The sequence below is a fragment of the Marmota marmota genome, unplaced genomic scaffold, assembly GCF_001458135.2.
Source record: "Marmota marmota marmota unplaced genomic scaffold, marMar, whole genome shotgun sequence".
Taxonomy (NCBI): Eukaryota; Metazoa; Chordata; class Mammalia; order Rodentia; family Sciuridae; genus Marmota; species Marmota marmota.
Genome location: NW_026000137.1, coordinates 1,922,692 through 1,943,945, shown reverse-complemented (window position 1 = coordinate 1,943,945; position 21,254 = coordinate 1,922,692). Strand labels below are relative to the sequence as shown.

General features: G+C 38.0%; 1 long non-coding RNA gene across 1 annotated transcript; it reads right to left on the bottom strand.

Moving 5' to 3' along the window:
• Positions 1 to 375: 375 nt before the first annotated feature.
• LOC125611217 lies at positions 376 to 18,386 on the bottom strand. Its single transcript, XR_007341352.1, has 3 exons — positions 18,205 to 18,386; positions 912 to 1,081; positions 376 to 726 (listed from the first exon to the last, which is right to left on the bottom strand). It is a non-coding gene; the product is annotated as an uncharacterized LOC125611217 (long non-coding RNA).
• Positions 18,387 to 21,254: the final 2,868 nt, after the last annotated feature.

The following is a 21,254-nucleotide window of genomic DNA, read 5'->3' as shown; positions in this document are numbered from 1 at the left end:
AAACTCCCAAGGAAGTGGAGAAAAATGAAGTTGCCAAAAGTGTTAAATAATATTTAATATTTATTTTTAAAGAACTAAAGAAAAATGAAGGCATAAAATCTTGGTGCATATCCCTAGAAAAATACTGGCAAAAATCACATTAGCAGTACTTTCAGAGATGGTAATAATTCATTTGTCTGTAAGTCATTTATTTGGTAACCTCAGCTATTTCCACCAAATAGTCAAGGACAAACCAAGCAACTGAGAAAAGTCATCAAAAGAGGGACTATAGCTGGGCGCTGTGGTGCATGCCTGTAATCCCAGTAGTGCGGTAGGCTTGAGGCAGGAGGATCAAGAGTTCAAAGCCAGCCTCAGCAAAAGTGAGGCTCTAAGCAACTCAGTGAAACCCTGTCTCTACAAAATAGGGCTGGGAATGTGGCTCAGTGGTTGAGTGCCCCTGAGTTCAATCCCTGATACCCCACCTTCCCCAAAAAGAGAGAGACTAGAAAGTCAATAGACTAAATCCCATGTAGTTTACAAATAGACCCAAGGTTTGAACCTATTTCCCTCTCTTTGTATATATTTTTCAAAAATAGATAGAAAATATTCTCTAACCTAGAGATAATTACAGCAGCACTAGAAGGTGGAAAGAGAAACTTCTGGAAGAATGCTTGGAGCATCAGTAAATAGTGGCCAACACAGGTCATCCACGATCGTAGCCTCAGCACAGCCCAGAAAAGCTGTTTCCTGCAAAAGAAGAGACCACGAAAATTAAGGTCCCTTAAATGAAGAGGAGCTAGCCATTGGAACTAGAAGCTACCTGGCTAGAATTCGGAACAGCTGAGTTCACCAACTTAGCAAGCATCACATATCTTTCTGTTGGTCTCCAAGTGTCCTCATGCTCTTCTGAGCCTGCTGTGTGTAGTCCTCACCCTCAGTTTCCCCTGCTGTTCAGTGGTCTTCCTGAGACCCTGAGAGGAAAGTCTGTGCCTCCACTGCCATGTTCATTGGCCTGGATTGATGTGGCTGCATATCCCAGGACCTGAATGGTGCTCGGCTGGCACAACTCAGTGGTTGACCCAGCATGACAGAGGAGGAAAAGCTGGGAAAAACAAAAACAGAAGTACAGCTGAAAACCTAAAAGGAGAAAGCAGTTAAGAGACATTTAGTGCACAGATAAATAATCCTCCATTACTCAACATCCCCCAAGGCCATCCTCGCATAATAATAGCACTGCATAATAATTAGGATGCACACCATTAGGCTTGGGTCTCCCACACCTAGCAAGTTGTACAGTGGTTAATAAGGGTTTATTAAAATGAGGTTGTGAACTGATAAATTATCAGTGAAAACTGATCTTATGTCTAAGATAACTAAGTTTAAGAAAGCCAAAAAGGGAACCATTATTTTAGAGAATTTCTAATAAATATAATTTAACTAAAAATGCCTTGGGCACCTGAATGCAAAGCTTCAGTTACCTGGAAAGCTCACTTACATAAAAGGCTCGACATGACTAAACCAAGATGACAACATGTTTTATTTGCTATTGACTAGCCTAACTACAAACAAGACTTTGACTCAGATACACTTACCATTAAATTGGGAAAACAGGGCCTAGAATTATTAGACCACACTATTATCACGTGGGTGGACAATTGGATAGTAAGTTTATTTCTTGGCTTAGCACCAGGGAATAGACAGAAAAACTAATGAATTATGAGATGCAGGATAATGTATATTAATGTTCTTTGGAAAAGTGCAAATAGTCTTCAATTTTCACCATTCCTGGAAACCAAGTCATAGGAGGATTAGATTTCCCACCAGAAAAATAAAATACTTGGCCGTTGCAGTCCCAGCCAAACACTCAGCATTATATTTATGTCACCATAAATATGTATGACAACATGTCTTACAATCAACTACAAACACTAATATTATTTAAAATACTAGGCTGATGCTTCAAGCCTGAGGGGAAAAATAGTTTGAAATGTATTACTTGTTCTAAACAAAAAGTTTCTATGGTCAAAACCAACAGTACAGAATAGATCAAAAGATCAATAAAGATATGTTGTGTAAGGCATTATACTGCACACTTAAAAAAAAAATTCCTACCCTCAAGGAGCTGCAAGTAAGGTCAGGGAGAAAGATATTTACATTAGGTAGCACACAGCACAATTTAAGAAGGAGTTAATACCAGAAGAGGGATGATAATAACAGCCAGTGTTTCTTGAGCACTTACTATGTGTCTGTTACTGCTCCAATTGCTTTGCTTGAATGAACTCATTTAATACTCAGATAAGCTTGCCACATAGGTACTACATTGGAAATTAGGTTCAAAGTTAAACCTACAGTTGGGCTCCAGAATCTATATTCTGAAAACTATCCTACACTGCTTCTCAAAAGACAAGAGTTACATGAGTGAGCACTGAACACATTATTATTGACTGAGAATGTAAGGAGGTTTTCTGTAGCTCTCAAATTTGCAGAAGCATGGGGGAGAGGGCATTCCCAGTGGAAGATACAGCACAAACTCTGGGAGATGGGAAATTGTGACTCATGTGACAGTATATTACCCAAATCTTTTCATTGATCTTTATTTCAAAGAAAGCCCCTCACCCCTACCTGTCTTGTACCTTTTAATTGGTGATTGGCATCCTCATCTGCCCAGTGCCTAAGAGACAATTCAGAACATAATTCAGGACTCCCTTCTTCATCCTCATCACGAGCCTACATAACCCAAGCCTCTCCCTCTCCCTCCTCCACATTTCCACTATCACCGCCTCAGTTTAAGTCCCAGTACTCCCCACAGGGCTGTAGCCTCCTAACTTGAGTCTCCATCTTAGGTCTCTAGACTCCAATCTAGTCTCCATATCAATGCTATAGCACCATTCTAGAATGCTATCTGGCCAAAGTGCTCTCCCAGCTATGAAATAAACCCAAATTTGTCACTGAGACATGAAAATCCACTTGTGATCTAGCCCCTGCCCACCTTAACCAGCACATCCTCTAACACTTCCCCTTAGGTACCCTATATTCCAGCCACAGTGAACTACTTGTTCTTTGAAGGTAACAGACTCTTTACAGATAGCTTTCTACCCTAAAAATCCATCCCCTTTCACACACCAACCTCTAGTGCCTAATTTTACTCTGAAAATTCCAGTTCAGGTGATTCAGCCTGCCTTCTTCCTCTGGACATTTTCAATGACTACCCAAGGCAGGTCAGGCATTTTTTCTGGGTTCTCATAGCATGTTATTTAAGCCTCTATCTTACCATGTCCCACAGTGTATCCTAATTATTTCCACATGTCTCATTTATTCACCAGACTGTAAATTCTTTACAGGCAGGGGCCATGAGAGTCATACCTACCTGTATTCCCCCGTGCTTACTGCATATTTGATAAGTGAATGAATGATTTATTTGGATTCTAGAATCTGGGGTTATGAACAGCCTCAGCCCATTTTATCCACTCTTTAGTAGAAGGCTCATTACTTTCTCCACCAGATCTATTCTCATATCAAGACAGCAAAATAACTACACATTATTGTTATTACTCCTAATATTTTTGTGTTATTATTTTTACAGCTGCAAGACAGAGATGCTGGTTTAAAATGCTTAAAAACTGGTTAGCCCAGATTGAAGAACTATTTACACATTTAATTTAAACCAAAGGTATGCTGAACCTTCAAGAACTGGTGTGATATCTTCCTGTCAAAGGAAAGGTCACAGCTCTACCATAAATTCATTGACCACTCAGATTTTGTTCATAATCCTGCAGTATAAATTTACAGATTGATTTTTTTATTTATATGTCTTTTTCATCCTAGTTACTTACTTTTACATTTCCAATCATTTTCTTATGTCATCTACTGACCCCAGGTATAAATAAAGGCATTAAAACAACAACCTCTCATCATTATCATTTTGCAAAAGAAAAAACTTTTTTTAAATTTTTATTATTGTTTGTTCAAAACATTACAAAGCTCTTGACATATCATATTTCATACATTTGATTCAAGTGGGTTATGAAGTCCCATTTTTACCCCGTATACAGATTGCAGAATCACATCAGTTACACATCCACGTTTTTACATATTGCCATACTAGTGACTGTGAAATAACATTCTTAATATCAACCTAAGCATAGTTTCCAATTAATGGATATTTCTTCAAGTAGGATAAACTTCTTTTATTAAAATATAGAAGCTAAACTCATCTCCCAGAAAGTTCATAATGTTCAAGAAAAAATGGCCTCCTACAATCTCAATGCTTGAAATCAACTCATAAGACCCCCAGTGCCAACTGTACCCTGTCATCCATCCATCCAGAATGGCACCTGAACCTCTTAGCTCCTGGACCTCAAGACTCAAGAAAGATTTAAAGTAGCAACTCTTTTCAAGAAGGTAGACATCATTGGCTTGGATCACATCCCTTTCTCTTTATTCCATTCATTCTTCAGAGAGTTAACTGACCCTTTTCTGGGCATTATGGTTTAGATATTAGGTGTCCTCCAAAAGTTCATGTGTGAGACAATATAAGAAAGTTTAGAGGTGAAAATAATTGGGTTATGAGGGTATTAACCTAATCAATGCATCAATCTCCTGATAGGGATTAACTGGCTGGTAACTGTAGATAGGTAGGGTGTGGTTGAGGGGGGCATGTCTTTAGGGTATATATTTTGTCCTTCTTCAGCACTGCTTGCTGCCCACCCCTCCTTTCTGGTACCATGTCCCCAGCTGCTTTCTTCCACTACACTATTCTGCCACGATGTTCTGCTTCACCTCAGGCTGCAAAGAATGGAGTCAGCCATCTATGAACTGAGACCTCTGAAACATGAGTGCTAAATAAACTTTTCCTCCTTTAAAACTGTCTTCTCAGGTGTTTTAGTCACAGGAGCAAAAAAAAGAAAAATACTAACTAAAACACGGATCTACTACTGCTAGACATTGTACCTAACGCTGTTCTTGTTGTACCATTTTGTCACTGGTTTGTCTCCCACACTGGACTCTGAGCTCCTTGAGGGCAAGGATTTTGTCTATCCCATTTTACCTTCCTCAGTGCCTAGCACACAGTAGGCTCTCAATCTCACTGTTGAATAGAACTGCCCCTCACAGTAGAGAAACTAACTAAGTTAATGGGAAGAACAGAACTCTAAGTGTTTTGCAGGATAAGTCTTTTAATATTTTAAGATGGCAAGCACTTTTGATGCATGTTCCTAAATTCTTGAGTTTTACTTTCAGAGAATGTAGGTAAACAAATCCAATTTCTGGATCTCTCCCTTTCCCACTAATGTTCCAAAGCAAAGGAACAAAGCCAAGGACCAGAGGCACCAAATAGGGCCATTACCCTCCTCTAAGAACAGTAAGCATGGAATCTCACCAATCATAATACCAGCTGTAGATTTTTCAGTCATTAATAATCAAGTTCATGTAGAATTAAAATTATGTCTTTTCACTTCAGAGGACCCCACCGCTTAGAGTATAATCAAAGAATATATACTAAATGAGGAAATAGGTTAATTATTTTGCCCAAACAGTAAGTGTTCAAGTTTCTGAGAATAGAACAATAATCTTTAGGAGTTTTGCTTGGAAGCAGTAAACAGAAGAGAGAAAAAATAAAACGGGAATGTCTGATAGAGTTTTCTAATACTCAGTGATCTCACTTAAAATAGAGACAGCACTTCCAACCTTTCTTACCATTTCATACAAGATTCTCTGAGGCATCCACCTTGATTAGAGATTGCCTTCACTCAGCTGTCCTTTCTCAGTTGATTATTTTTCCAATACATAAATCAAAAAACATTAAGGACATGCAAATTATTATTTGTCTCTTTCTTCTATGTCCGTTCTACATTTTCTGTTTATCATAATGAATTAATATATTTTTTCTTCATTCAAGTTCCTTAATTAAATATTATGACTAAAATACCAATGGATGCATTTTTAAGTCCCACCATGTACTGTGTCAGAAACTATTCTGGGCAGAGAGTATTCTGTGACATAGAAAACAAAGGTGATCTCTAATTTCATAGAGTTTATAATCTGGTAAGAGAGATAAGGAAAAAGGAAAAACATATGTACATAAAATTTCAGACAGTGATAAATGCTATGAATAAAATAAAAGTGGAAAAATGAATGAACAATCACCAAGGAAGGAGGGTAGAGATACCTTTTAAATATACTGGCCAAGGAAGATAATTTTGAGGAGGTCCCAGTATTGAAAAGAGCAATAACTCCCATTTTCAATAACTTCACTCAACCCAGCCTGCTCAAAGGCATTTGTTAATTTAAAAATATCTTCCATTATGATTTCCTTCAGGAAAGGGTTTATGACAAAATATAGTGACATTGTCTAATTATTTTTTCTCTCATATTCACTTAGAAACATTAACTAGAAAAACCATTGGGTTGCTCCAATGATCCTCTGAGAGAAACTTATTCCTCATCAAAGATTTACCTAAAGTACCAGGGACCACTTTCATTCACCCTAAATGTTCTTTACCCACTGGGATACTATCTGTTGACATCCAACATCTGTTGTTCGTTTTCTAACATTAATCCCTGTGGTGTGTCCTTTGGGTGATCAAGCTTACTCTAAAGCTCTCTATAAAATATTCAAGAAGATTTTGACTCTCCTATTTTTCCATTGACATTTTTACCCCTCCTTTGATTTCAGGTTGATTTTATTTTTCTTTTGCTTTCCTTTCCACTATTTTATTTCTTTCTTCGAGTAGGGCTTTTCTGTTCTTCTATGCATGCCACTTAGTATGGGCCACGTGCTCCCAAATTTATAAAGCTCACAAAATTTATGCAAGTTACATTTTCTTTTAGAAGAAAGGTCCGTGTACGAGCATTTTATTAGAAAATAAAACTTTTTAAAAGGTCAAATCTATTTTTCCTGGGAAAGAACTATTTTTCCTATTTAGGGTCTATCAAGATTTATACTTCCGAGAACTGTCATAAACTTGTAGGTGTTAGGAACACCTCCCTCATCACTGCCCTTTGAAGCTAGGAATTTAAACCAAAGCTAATAAAAATAATCATACTTATATTTTTTTGTCTAATACCATTCATTCGAAGGCATAAAAACAAACTTCACAACAAATTAAACTCTACAACCATTTTTTTCCCACAGATATATATGAGGAATAAGTAATTGCAGGAATATGTTAATCTGCCAGACACAAAGTAAAAGCTGTGCTAAACTAAAGTGAAAATGTCTTCATGAACTTTTTCTATTATATTGAGCCCTTCTACTGCTTCCAGCAGACCCCTCCTCATCTTCCAATTTTCTCTGAAGTAACTAATTTTGATATGAAAGGCCACTCTCATTAAGTCATTTAACAGCAATGCACTACAATTGTTAGTTGGTGTATTACTCATGTGGAAGCCAAAATTATATTCATTGGGAAATATAATTTGCTTGACTTTCTCATCTTTCCAGATGTTATGGCAGTTTTCTTTATTCACAAAGCCAAGGAACTGGGAGACATAAATGGCTTTGAAATCTGCAGGTAATTTCAAGATAGCTTATAAGAATCAAATTCTTGGGGCTGGGGTTGTGGCTCAGTGGTAGAGCACTCACCTAGCACATGCGAGGCCCTGGTTCTATCCTCTACCACATAAAAATAAATAAACAAAGTAAGGTATTGTATACAATTAAGAAATAAATATTTTAAAAAAGAACCAAATTCTTTCCCTGAATTTTTCCCCATTCTCCTAGGTTCATGTCTTCTAAATACCTGAAAATTTCAAAAGCAACAGTCACTGTGAGGACGGTGCTCAAAAGGGAACTTCTTCTTTACTTCCAGGTACATTTTTTATAAATAAAGCATATAAAATGATTCTATCTAATTATTCAAAATTCCTGATCATATGAACAATAAATTAGTCAAGAGCTGTGTGCTATCTAATGAATGTCCCCAGGATATCCTGAACAGACCTGCATTTGCTCTACAATCTAAATATTAAATAACACAAAGATTCCACGGAAGGAAGACAGGACAGGCTGAGAAGTTGAGGCTCATTCACATTTCAGTTCTCTTTATTTTAATCCTAGTAACTTTGGATACGTCAAGTTTCTTCCTTAGGCCTCCGGTTCAGGAAGAAATGGAATAAAAATATTTTTGTTTAATTCCATCTCTAATATCCTTTTCTGCTCTAAAATTATAATTTATTCATTTCTTGAAAGTTGCCACTGGAAAGCCACCATGACTGTCTCTGGCTGCTGTTCACCTGAAACTGGCCCACCAGTCCTCCTCCCGCAGAGCAGGGCAGCTGGGTTAACTCACATCTGTGGGAAAAGCATTTATATCATTGTCTCGGTCCATTTCTTGTTCTTATAAGAGGATACTACAGATTTAGTAATTTATAAAGAAACAAAATTTACTTCTCACAGCAAGGTTGGGAAGTCCAACATCAAAGTTTGGCATCTGGTAAAGGCCTTCCTACTGCATCATCCCACTACAGAAGGCTGAAGAAGAGAGGTAGAAGAGAGAGAAAAACTGGGCCAAATTCATCCTTTCATATAAAACTCATTCCTTCAGAAACAAACCTACTCCCTAAAATGGCATTAATCCATTCATGAGGGCAGAGCCCTCATGACATAATCACCCCTAAAGTTCCCACCTCTGAAATTTGTTGCATTAAGTCTTAAGTTTCCAGCACATGAAATTTGGGGGACATGTTCAAGCCATAATAACCATCAAAGGAAGAGATGTCAAAGCACACAACTTCTACTAACTCTGTAAGATGGGTGTGTGGACCAGAGAGAGCATCAAGTAAAGATTTTCCTAATACAAACTTTCCAGCTCTTTTGATCCTCAGAGAGTGCCTCCAGTTGGGGAAGATCTAGGTTGCATCCCTCCCCCCTCAACCCCCCTTGAGGAGTGAGGAGCAGTGCTAGAGGCAATCTGACAGGTCAGGGGAATTAATTCAGGTGGCCAGAACAAGGGATTTCCACATGTGCACATGGTGCAGCCTGTTCCTGAAACACTTCCCAACAGCCCTCCCCATAAGGAAGTTCTGCCTCCAGGTCTGTTTTAGCACTGCTACATTCTGGCTTCTCCTTAATATGGAAAACCTATGTTTCTGATTATTTTCCCAAAGTTGGCATGAGCTAGCAGTGAGTAACACATTGCAAAAGAGCTCCGTGCTGCGCTGCCACGCGAGCTTCGGCCCTTCTGATCTAGCATGACAATGCCAGGAAAGGGTCGAGCTTTCTGGCTCCCTCCACACATACCCTCCAGAGCAGTGCTGTAGGGCCAGCTCACACAAAGCCTTCCCACCTGACCACCCCACACTGGGGCCTAAGCTGCCCTCTCTCTCTTCAGTGTCTCCCAGCTTCATTTACCCTGCAAATTTCATTCCATGAGCATGTTGAAGCCTCCTCCCAGATTATTAATCAAGATGTGAAATAAGATAAAACCTAATCCACAGTCCCTCAGCTACAAATGCTCAAAGGCAGGCTCATTAAACATATCTGTCAACAATGGATTACACCAGCCTAAGGCCCCAAATTGATTGGAAGTCAGGAGGAGGGGGGAGAAGGCATTTGGTTGCACAATATGGTCAAAAGAAGGGACTCTTTTAAAGGTGTGGCCAATTAAATCTGTGCAGAGATAACTATAGGCTATACGGTTTTATAGATTCTTCCCTCCAGTTGTTAATGGCAGCCCAAGAGATGGGAAAACAGATGGAGAGCTGGGAACCAATAATTCATGTTCTGTGTGTGTGTGTGTGTGTGTGTGTGTGTGTGTGTGTTTGTGAAAAGCTGAAAATCATTATGAATGGGAGTAGAGCAATATGCCATATTGGAAGCAAACCTAGTGAATTCCTGCATGGATTCAAACACTATTTCCTTGTGTCAAAATTCAATATATATATATAATTCTGTTAAAGTGCTTAAAGTCACATTTCACTATGGTTCTTATCTATCATCCTGTCATGGGCATCCTCAGCACCATCCCATCATGCTATACTTTGTATTTACATTGGGCTTTTCAAGTTCAAAGCACAAAGCTGACACACCAGGCAGTTAAGCACCACGCGGGATCTGAGCTGGGTGGAACGCTCTCCCAGGAACACATACCTGACACGTCACCAGAGGATCCACTCGATAGGAGCGTTCCTGGCCCACGATTTGATGTCCTACACTGGCATTTTGTCAGACTTCAAATACACATTTTCACCCACCATACTGACAGCCCTATTTACTGAATCAAAGGAAAAGTGATTTTACCCCTTTATTCTCACTAAGAATCACTCCTCCCCCTGGAGTGTCTCTGGGTAGTAGCTATATTTTACCCACATCTGAGAGGGGGCAGGGAGGATGGGAATAGCAAAATTAAGTAAACATATTAATTGTTTTACGCTAAGAAAGTGAACAATAGGGGGAAAACATCAAATCGGAGGGGATTTATAATGGGAAACAGATGTAGACGTGAAAGTGACTTGAAGTAACCCGATGGCTGCAGACATCTTCCGAGTATATGGCTCAACACATAAACATTAACAGCACGATAGCTAGGCCCACATCACCAGATTTCAAAACTTCACCTGCACTCCTAAGTAAGTTTGCTTTTTTTTCCCCTTGAGATTAAAAAGAACAAGGAGGGTTTCCCATCTTAGAGCTGTTTATGAACAATTCTTTATTTATGAGGGACAATGAAACTAGGCATATGTGTTTTGCTTTTCTGTCCTGGCAGGTTTCATGTTCTGCTTCTAATTCCCATGCCCCCCGTCCTGTTCTATTTAAATTTCCAATGCAGCAGAGGAAATGGCTTCTAAAATATTAAAATCCTGTTTTCATTGACTTCCTTTACGCTTTGTGACCGCATTTCTATTCAGATCAGGTTGCACAGCTTTTAACATTCCCAAGTCTAAATTTAAAGTTAGAGTGACTTCATGGTACCCCTTAAGTGGATAGCTCTTATAACAAGGGAGAAGGCAATCTGGAAACTTCAGAGAAGCCAGGCCAATAGGATAATTTTTTTTTAAGATGTTTATTCTGTCCTTCAGACTTTTTTGAGACTGAAATGTAGTTGAGAAACAACTATATTTTAAAACAGGGTCTCATTTGGAGCAAGACCCGGTAAAGTCTTCAAGAAGGAAATTTATCCTGGATTTACTTGGCATGGAAAATCAGTCATGTCCCCCAATTATCACCCCGTGATTTTTCTCCTGAGCTACAATCAGGCTTTCCCTAAACCCCAAGTCTACACAGGAATCCTTTTATTATTCTAATATTAGCCTTTTGTTCTCCCTCTCTGAGAGCCAGCCAATAGAGTCTAGAAAAATGAAGCTGACCATTCTTTTTGAGAGACTTGGGTTCCAAGGCCAAGCTACATCTCTAAAGAAAGATTGTCTGAGAAGCTGAACTTGAGGCATCCAGGAATTTTGCTTTCCCTTCCTTACGAAACAACCCCCAATGTAACATTATAGTTCTAATAATTAATGCCTCCACAGTATCTCTGCAGTGTCTCCCAGCTTCATTTACGCTGCAAATTTCATTCCATGAGCATGTTGAAGCCTCCTCCCAGATTATTAATCAAGATGTAAAATAAAAGCTTTGGTCAATAGAGCTCTGTGACCAAAAGTTGGCAGATTTTGTTTTAACTGCATTTTATAGATAAGGAAACTTTCATTCAGAGAGGAAGATTACATAAATTGTACAAGATCGTATAGATAATTAATAAAGAAGTGGGGGCTCCAGGTCAGCTCTTCTTGTTCCCACTCCTGTGCTCCTCTCTCCCACACTGTGCATGTGCCTGTAATGACCCTTTCCTGAATGCAGGGTCATTCTCATTTTCCTAGTGCCTCCTCATCATCCCAAGTTCAAATGGGTCAAAAAAAAAAAAAAAAGTATGGGAAATTCATTCAGGCCACAATCACACATCTTGTATGTAGAGGTGACCTGTCTAAACTTCCTCACAACTCACTTCACTTGAATCTAAAAGCTAGTCTTGATAAGTGTCACAGATGGATATTGACTCAACATTGACTTACTCTCAGGATAAAATAGGTCCAAGCCAAGGTAGCCATGAAGGAGGTTACTGTCTAAATCAAACATGCAACTGCAGTCAGAGATACCAAGTCCTACAAACAGGACATGTGGGTAGCTGAACAGAAATGATCAAGAAGGCCTCCTGGAAAAGGAGAAATCTAAACAAATGCCTGGAAAATAAGATGGTCAACTAAAGAGGTAGGAAAAATATTTCAAGTAAAATATACAGTTATATTTCACCAGGGAGTAGTTTAATATAGAATTTCAGATTTGCAAGACTGTTTTATCTACATTTTATAGATGGAGTAAAAAAAAACACTTTGCAAAAGGTTATGGAGGTTGTTCACACAACAATGGCTCTATAAATAATACTGTTGAGCTACAGACTTAAAAATGAACAAGATGACAAATTTTGTTATGTGTATCTTACCACAATTTTTAGCATGGACTATGAGGATAAGACTAGACACATTCAATGCAGATCCCAGGCCTACCTGAACCTTTGGAGCTGAAATGTGACCTCTGAAATCAACTTTTTCTGATTTTGCATCAGTTACAAATGGGAAATTTCAGTCCCACTGTTGTCAACTCTGATAAGAGACAATCCTAAGTGAAAGATATATTACTGTGGTTGTCCCCAACTTCAGCCTCCTGGAGAGTTTAACCCTCCCTGAACCCCCACTTCACAGCCATGCCTGTCCAGGTCAACCACACTGAAGCATAAACAAGAAACCTTCTTTCAGCTGAGGCCAAGCTAAGGCCAGAGGGAGATGCAGGCATAGTGAATTGTGTCAACCGAACATCTCTGGGGAAAAAAAATTAATCATCTTAAAATAATAAATCCACATCTTGCAAGCTCACCTATTCCTAGGATGGGAGTGTTGTGTTAATATATATTTTTTATTTTAACTAAAGTTCCTTCTGAGCATGTCCAATGTGGATTAACAAATGGAGGTGGATATGGTTCTGGTCTGTCATGGTGGCAGCCTGTCTGGAGTACAGGGAATCTCTCTGGAGGACCAGGAAACCCTGACAGAGCTGGAGCAGTAAGAAGGGGGCCTGGGCCTCCAGTGATGATAATGGTCCTTTCCCACACAGGATGACACTGCACTTGACCTGCACACCAGGCATATTTCCATTTTCCCAGAACACTGGGCAGAGCTGCCAGCATTAGCACTTAGAGAAGTTGGGAACATTGTGATGAAAATGTTAGCAACGGGAGGAAAGAAAGGGCTACGTGAGAGCCATCTCACCTGGTCTCTCCCCTTCTCCCACCTTCCCTACATTTTCCCATTTACTCACCAGGAAAACTGTGTACTCCTCATAGGCCAGCAAGCAATTCTGAGATGGACCAAGCCTGAAACAGCAAGGTGAGCAGCACTAAAACAAAGCTACCTGAGCTTCTTTCTTTGTAATCTAGCACCAGTAAATACTTGTCGTTTATTCCTCCTGACTCCCTGAAACATTATATCCTTTGACCAATATCTGTCCATTTACCCAACCCTCCAGCCTCTGGTAACCACCATTCTGCTCTTTGCTTCTGTGAGTTCAATTGACTTAGATTTCATATGTAAGTAAACACATGCTGTACCTGTCTTTCTGTACCTGACTTATTTCACTTAGCATTATGTCCTCAGGTTTCATCCATGTTGTCACAATGACAGAATTTCATTGTGTATATATGCTGCTTTTTATCCATTTGTCTGATGAATTCTTAGGTTGATCTAGATCTTAGCTACTATGAATAGTGAGCATGCTCCTTATATGTTAAAGTGAATAATCCTCTAATACACATGAGAATGCAGATATCTCCTCAAAATACTGATTTCAAATCCTTTCGATATAGACCCAGAAGTGGGATTGATGGATCATATGGTAATTCTGTTTTTAGATTTTTTTCATAATGGCTGCATGAGTTTACATTCCCATCAATAGATTCAAGAGTAGCCTTTCTCCACATCATCACAAGCACTTAATTTTGTTTGTTTGTTTGTTTGGTGGTGCTGGGGGTCAGAAACTGGAGCTCCAAGCATGCTAAGCAAGCACTCCACCACTGGGCTACATCCCCAGCCCCAAATTTTCACTTCTTGATAATAAACACCCTGATAGATGGAAGGTGGACTCACTGTTTTTTAAATTTGCATTTCCTTAATGACTAATGATGTTGAGGATTTTTTTCACATCTGTTGGCCCTTTGATTCTTTTGCTAAATGTCTATTCAAGTCCTTTGCCCATTTTTAAATCAGGTTATTTGTTTTCTTGCTATGAAACTGAGTTTCTTGCATATTTACATATTATAAAATGTATGGTTTAAAAATATTTTCCCCTAATCTAGCTTGCTCCTAACTGTTCTTTTCTTTACTATGCAGAACCTTTTTAGTTTGATGCAATCCCACCAATGGTCTATTTTTGTTTTTGTTGCCTGAGTTTCAGGGATCAAATCCAAAAACCTTGCCCAAACCAACATTGTATAATTTTTCCCCTATGTATTCTTCTTGTCATTTTATAGTTTCAGGGCTTATGCTTAAGTCTTTAATCAATTTTGAATTTATATTTTTATATGGTATGCAATAATGGTCCAATTTCATTCTTCTGCATGTGGATATCCAGGTTTCCCACTACCCTTTATTGGAGACACTATATTTTTTTCGATTGGACATTCATTTTTTGAAAATCAGTTGATGATAAAGGCATGAGTTCGATTTTGGCTTCTTTATTCTATTGCATTGATTAATGCACCTATTTTTGTGCCAGTACCTGTTTTGGTTACTGTAGCTTTGTAATACAGTTTGTAGTAAGGTAGTATTTTTTGTTCTTTTTGCTCAAGACTGCTTTGGGAATTAAGAATTCTTTTTAGCTCTATATAAATTTTAGGATTGTAAAAAAATTATATTAGAATTTTGGTAAGGAATGCATTGAATCTGCAGATCACTTTGGGGAGTATGGGCATATTAATAATAAGTCTCCAAATCCATAACATATAAAATATATTTATTTCTGTCCTTTCTCATTTTTTCATCAATGTTTTGTAGGGTTTTTTCAATTTTTTGGTTATAGATAGACACAATACCTTTATTTATTTATCTTTATGTGCTGCTGACGATCGAACCAAGGGCCTTACATATGCTAGGCGAGCACTCTAGTACTGAGCTACACCCCCAGTCTGGTTTTGTAGTTTTTATTGTAGAAATATTTTACCTTTTTGCTTAAACTTACTCCTATTTAAGTTTTTGTAACTATAATAAATGGGGTTCCTTTCTTGATTTTTTCTTTGAATACTTTGTTGTAAATATATAGAAACTATTAATTTTTGTGTATTGATTTTTTTATATCCTGCAAATTTACTATATTTGTTTATTCATTCCAATAATTTTTTTTTTGGTAGAGTCTTTAGGGTTTTGGATTTATAAGACCAAGTCATTAGCAAACAGCAACAATTTCACTTTTTCTTTTCCTATTTGAATGCCTTTTATTTATTTCTTTTGCCTAGTTACTCTGGCAAGAACTTTGCTATGGTTTGGATATAAAGTATCCCCAGAAGACTCACATGTTAGAGGCTTGATCACCAATGAAGCGATGTTCATAGTTAGGGATTTTAGGAAATGATTGGCTCATGAGGGCTTTTACTACATCAGTGGATTCATCCATTTGACAGGTTAATACTCTGAATGGACTATTGGGAGGTGATGGAAACTGCAGGAGATAGGATCTAGGTAGAGAAAGTAAGGCATACCGTGGAGGGTATCCTTGTGTCAGCCCTTGCTCAGCCAACCATGAACTGAAATCTTTGAAGCCTTAAGCCAAAACATCTTTTCTATTTAAGTTTTTTTTTTTAAATCAGGTATTTGTCACAGTAATGAAAAGCTGACTAACACAGACTTCCAGCACTACATTGAACATAAGTGGTGAGCGTGAGCATCCTGGTCTTATTCCTGATCTTAAATGAAAAGTTTTCAGCTTTTCACCATTAAGTCTGATGTGAGCTTTGACCTGGTTTCATGGGTCTTTATTGTATTAAGAGATATTCCTTCTACATTGTTTTAGTCAGCTTTTTCACTGCTTTGACTAAATGACCCAACCAGCACAACTGTAGAGGAGGAAAAGCTTATTTGAGAGTTTATTTGATTTCAGAGGTGTTATTTCATAGAAGGCTGGCTCCATTCCTTGGGACTCTAGGTGAGGCTGAGCGTCATGGCGTAAGAGTGTGGTAGAGGGAAACAGCTCACATGATGATCTGGAAGCAGAGAGAGAGGTCTCCACTTGCCAGACACAAATATATACACCAAAGCCACACCCTAATTCCCACCTCCTTCAGCCACACACTGCTACTTCAATTACCACTCAGTTAATCCCTATCAGGGGATTAAATCACTGATTTGGATAAGACTCTCACAACCCAATCATTTCTCCTCCAAACCTTCTTGCATTGTCTCACACATGAGCTTTTTGGGGACACCACATCTAAACCATAACAAGCACCTAATTTGCTAACTTTATCATGAAAATGTTTTGCCAAATTATTTTTCTGTGCCTAATGAGATAACTACATGGTGCTTGTCCTTCATTCTATTAATATGGTACATCTCATTTATAGATTTGCATGTTGAGCCATCCTTGCATCCCTCCAATAAATCCCACTTGATCAAAGTGAATGATCTTTTAAATGTGCTATTGAATTCAGTTGGCTAGTATTTTGGGGAGGACTATCTGAGATTCTTTTTATTTTATTTATTATTATGATAATGATGATGATGATGATGATGTGGTCTAACCATGTTTCTAAGTCTGATCTCAAACTCATAAGCTCAAGTGATCCTCCTACATAAATCTCTCCAGTAGCTGGGACTGTAGGTATATACTACTATGCCCAGGTAACATTCTTAAATTCTACACAATACTTTCTCAGAAAGAAATAAAAAATTAATCAGCTATGAGCTACAGCAAACACATCTGAATGGTTCAAAAGGTCCGCAGGTTTCAGGATAATGATCAACCGTCCCATATTTTGCTATAACAAAAAAGAAACCGTGTGTGTGTGTGTGTGTGTGTGTGTGTGTGTTTGTGTGTGTGGAGAGAGAGAGAGAGAGAGAGAGAGAGAATGTGTCATGGTAGACAGATGTTTTTCACTTGAAATTCCAGAAAGATATTGGCAGCTTACATCACTTTTGCTCATATCTCATGAGCTATAACTAGTCTTAAAAGCAGGCTCAGAAATGTGGTTTCTAGTCAAACCTCCATATGCTCAGCAAAAACCTGGGGTTTTTAATTCCAAAACAAAGGGGATGCAAATTGACATTGAGAGACAGTTCAGTCTGTGTTTGATCCCACCCCTGTGTCTTTGTATGCACTGCTTCCCTTGCTCAGAATGTCCCTATCCTGGATAATTTCCTATGTCCTTGGGACTTAGTCCCAACATCACCTTCTCTGGAACATAAGTCCTTGTTCTCAGAGCATCTGTATTTCTTCCTCAGCCCCACCACTTACCCATTTTTTATTTCAATTGTCTGTCTATTTATTATCTAATTATCTTTCCTACCAGACCATGCATTCATAAGAACAGGGACTACATCTTATCTTTTTACATCTACAGAGTCTAACTAGTTCATGGTTTCTGTTGAACAGCTAGGTAAAGAAGAAATAAAATATGACAAGAGCAGACATTATCTGAAAACTCTAGACAGAGTTCTATTGCAGCTAACCCAGAAATTAGCTGTGTTATTTCTTAAAAGAAATTCTTTTATACAAGTTTCTGGTCTTGTCATATTCCATATTAATTCTGATGTTTTTGAAAAAAAATGTTTTTCCCAAAATAATATTGGAAAAATCACAAGTGGCAAAGAATGAGCATTTAGATTAATCAAGAAGTAAGTTGTTTGGAATTTGGAACAAATTTTCCATAAAAATATACATAGTGGTTGAGAATCCAAGCAGTCAACTAAAGAAACAAATATTAAATCATAAGAAACCAAACTCAGGATCTTTCAGTATTATAGATTCTACCCCATGCAAAATAAGGGTGATTCTCTGGAGAACTCTGAGCTCTTTTTTTTCCCCACACTAAAGTCCACCCTTCAGATCAAGCTTACCCCTCACTCCCTAACTTCATAGTAAAATGTCTTAAAAGAAAAATGTCTAAATATTCTGTCTCCATGGACTATTTATATTCATATCTTCCAGCCCTCTTCTCCTATTCTCTTTTGAATAACTTTAGCCAGGCCGCTTACCAAGACCTTGATTGTGACTTCAGTCTCCAAATCCATGTTTCCATCTCTGTGGGCTTCAGGTGCCTTTGACAGGATTGAATATCTCCAAAACTCCAGAGTCTGGGGATATCTTTACTTAGGGTCCACCATAAATAGACCCTGAGAAAAGGATTTTAGTGCAAGTGATGTATTTGAGAGACGTGGGGAACATACGTACAGAAGTAGAAAGTTATACAGGAAAGAAAAAGCAGTCAATATAGGGTGAGCTATTAAACCAGATACCATGGAGGGCAACTATCTGAAGCTTCCATAGAGAAACTCTAGAACTACAGTTTAAAAATGCTTTTGAATAATCCTACCCAAGGAGCAGGGAAATCGGGGTGTCTACGAACCAACTCCTAATGTTACTAGGGAGAAGACTATGCAGCAGGAGGCACAGATACAGGTACTCAGCATCTGGGGGTTATTGGGCATACCAGTGCCAGGAAATGTCCAACACCAAGGAAAAGAAGAAAGGAAATAGCGTCCCATATTATATCCTTATGGCATTCAAGACAAAGGGAAGTGACCTCATTTCAATAAAACAAAAATAAAAATCCTTTAAAACTTCATTGAGCAATCTGAAGGCCCATCTCCTGAGTTCACCAGCCTGATCGAAATTTGTTCTGTGTCCAGTTCTCTCCTGACCTGCACTGTTGTCAAATGAGTTTGAAGTAAGGGGATTAGACCTTTTAAATTAAGAACACAAGCCTACAGTAAGAGTAAACTTTGGTTTAAAATAACACCTAAATGGTCAACGAGAATCAGGTTTTCTCTTTTTCTTTTGTAAAAGTACTTCTAATTCCATGCTTTCCTGGTAGCAGCTGACACCCTCCAGAAAGCTGAGATGCCATCTCATTAAAGGGTTCAAGCATTAGAGGATCACTTACCTCCCGTCCTTTTGCAACATCAGTAAAATCAATCTGTGCTGTTCAAATTGGGATCTCATATTACATGGCACAGCAGCATTCAGGGCAATGTAGGAAAAACACCAACGCTGTAGAGCAGAGGGAATACTATAGTGTGGCATATTGTAACAGGAAGGCTTGGGGGTGGGTAGATCCCCACCTTGGGTAACTCAAGCCCCCCATAGTGTCTCAGAGACATGGAGCCTGGTCTGGTTTTTCCATACCATCTGCCCTGCCTGGGCCCTCAGCTGTTGGTACTTCTCTCTGTTTCACCAACAAGGATAAGATCATTATTCCTATCCAAACTAACAACCTGGTAGGCTTTTTTGCTAAAAAAAAAAAAAACCTAACTTCACTGTGAACTAAACTGAAGAACTGCTGAACAAAGTTTTCCAGATTTGAAGAAAACCACTTTCTAAGGGAGAATCTCCACATGATGAGTCACATGGGCTGGAAAGTATTGAGAAATCAGGTCTTTATCAAGCGTAAATTTGGGGATATGTCCAGAATAGAAAACATCCAAGAGAGGAAAAAAGTACATAAATTTCTATGACATGAGTGACAATGCAAGAATTTCGCATTAAATGAAACCTTAAATACTTGTTTGATAGCAAGCAACTTAAGGTAATTTTTGGATTGACTCATTTTGTTCTTAAAGAATTATTTTACATAGCTAAACCAAAAAGTTTTCTTCTCTATTGTTAGAACAAATAAAGACATACGGTTTCCCTCCTGATATACAAAACACCTGCTCTTTGTATGTACTCTTTTCATGTACTACCTTCATACTCTCACAGTATGTGGCTTTTTACTGATCCAATGCCATTATGGTCTTTTCAAACTGCATTAAACTACATATCATAAAGTTCACTGATTTTAAGAGTACACTTGAAGGATTTTTTTCAGTAAATTCGCCACATTGTGCAACCATCACCATAATTCAGTTTTAGAAAACTTTGCTAACCACAATGAGATCCCTCATGCCCATTTGCAGTTAATTCCCATTTCTACCTCCAGGCCCAAAAGCTATAGACCCAGCCAAGCATGGACTAAAACCTCTGAAACAATGAGCCAAAATAAACTTCTTTTTCTTTAAAACTTGATTATATCTGATATTTATCACAGCGACAAAAAACTAACACAGGAATCATATGATATGTGGTCTTTTGCATCTGTCTTCTATCAGTTAGCATAATGTTTCTCAAGTTCATCCAGGTTGTAACATGTATCACCAGCCCATTCCTTTTTATTGTGCGACAGTCTTCCATTGTATAAATATATTACATTTATTAAATTGGTTCACCAATTGATAAATTTTGGATTGCTCTATGTTTTTGGATATTATGAATATATTGCTATGAACACCCATATGGAAGTCTTCATAAATAGTACTGCTATAATAGTTATTAATAATGTATTGTAAACCTGAAATTTTCTAAGAAAATAGATTTTGAGTATTCTCACAAATAAAAGATAAGGACAGGAGGCATTATGAATTAGCTTGATTTAGACATTCCACAACATACATGTATTTAGAAAAATCATATTGTACACCATAAATAAATTTATTTTTTGGCAATCAATGAAAAGCTAAATAAATAGAAAGAAACTAATAATATTATGAACACTCACATGCAAGACTTCATGTGGACATACGTTCTTATTTCTCTTCAACTCATTTTTAAACAGAGAAAATGAAGCAATCAACATACAGTTAAAAGAACCTTTTTGTTCCAACAAAGAATAAGTTTACATGATCTTTTCAATAGCTTCAGAAAAATTCTGCACTTCATTTTAAAAAGAAAACTTTTATATAAGAAATAATGTGGACATCAAGGGATTCCAGGAGGATGGCAGAATAGAAAGTATCAGAATTCTGTTTCTTCACCTAGACAACAATTCAATGGCAGAGTCTGTCCATTGTAATTATGTTGGAACCATGGAGTCTATTAAAGGCTTACAATTTCCAGGAGAAGATATGGAGAGTAAATTGCAGTTAATTTCAGTCAATTTCGCTGGCTACTCAGCTCCCCTCCACCTCCATATCAGGTTAGGATATGGAGCATCCTGTTAATGGAGCATCTTGAATGCAATTTGTGGGAGCTGGGGTGCCCCCAAAAAGCA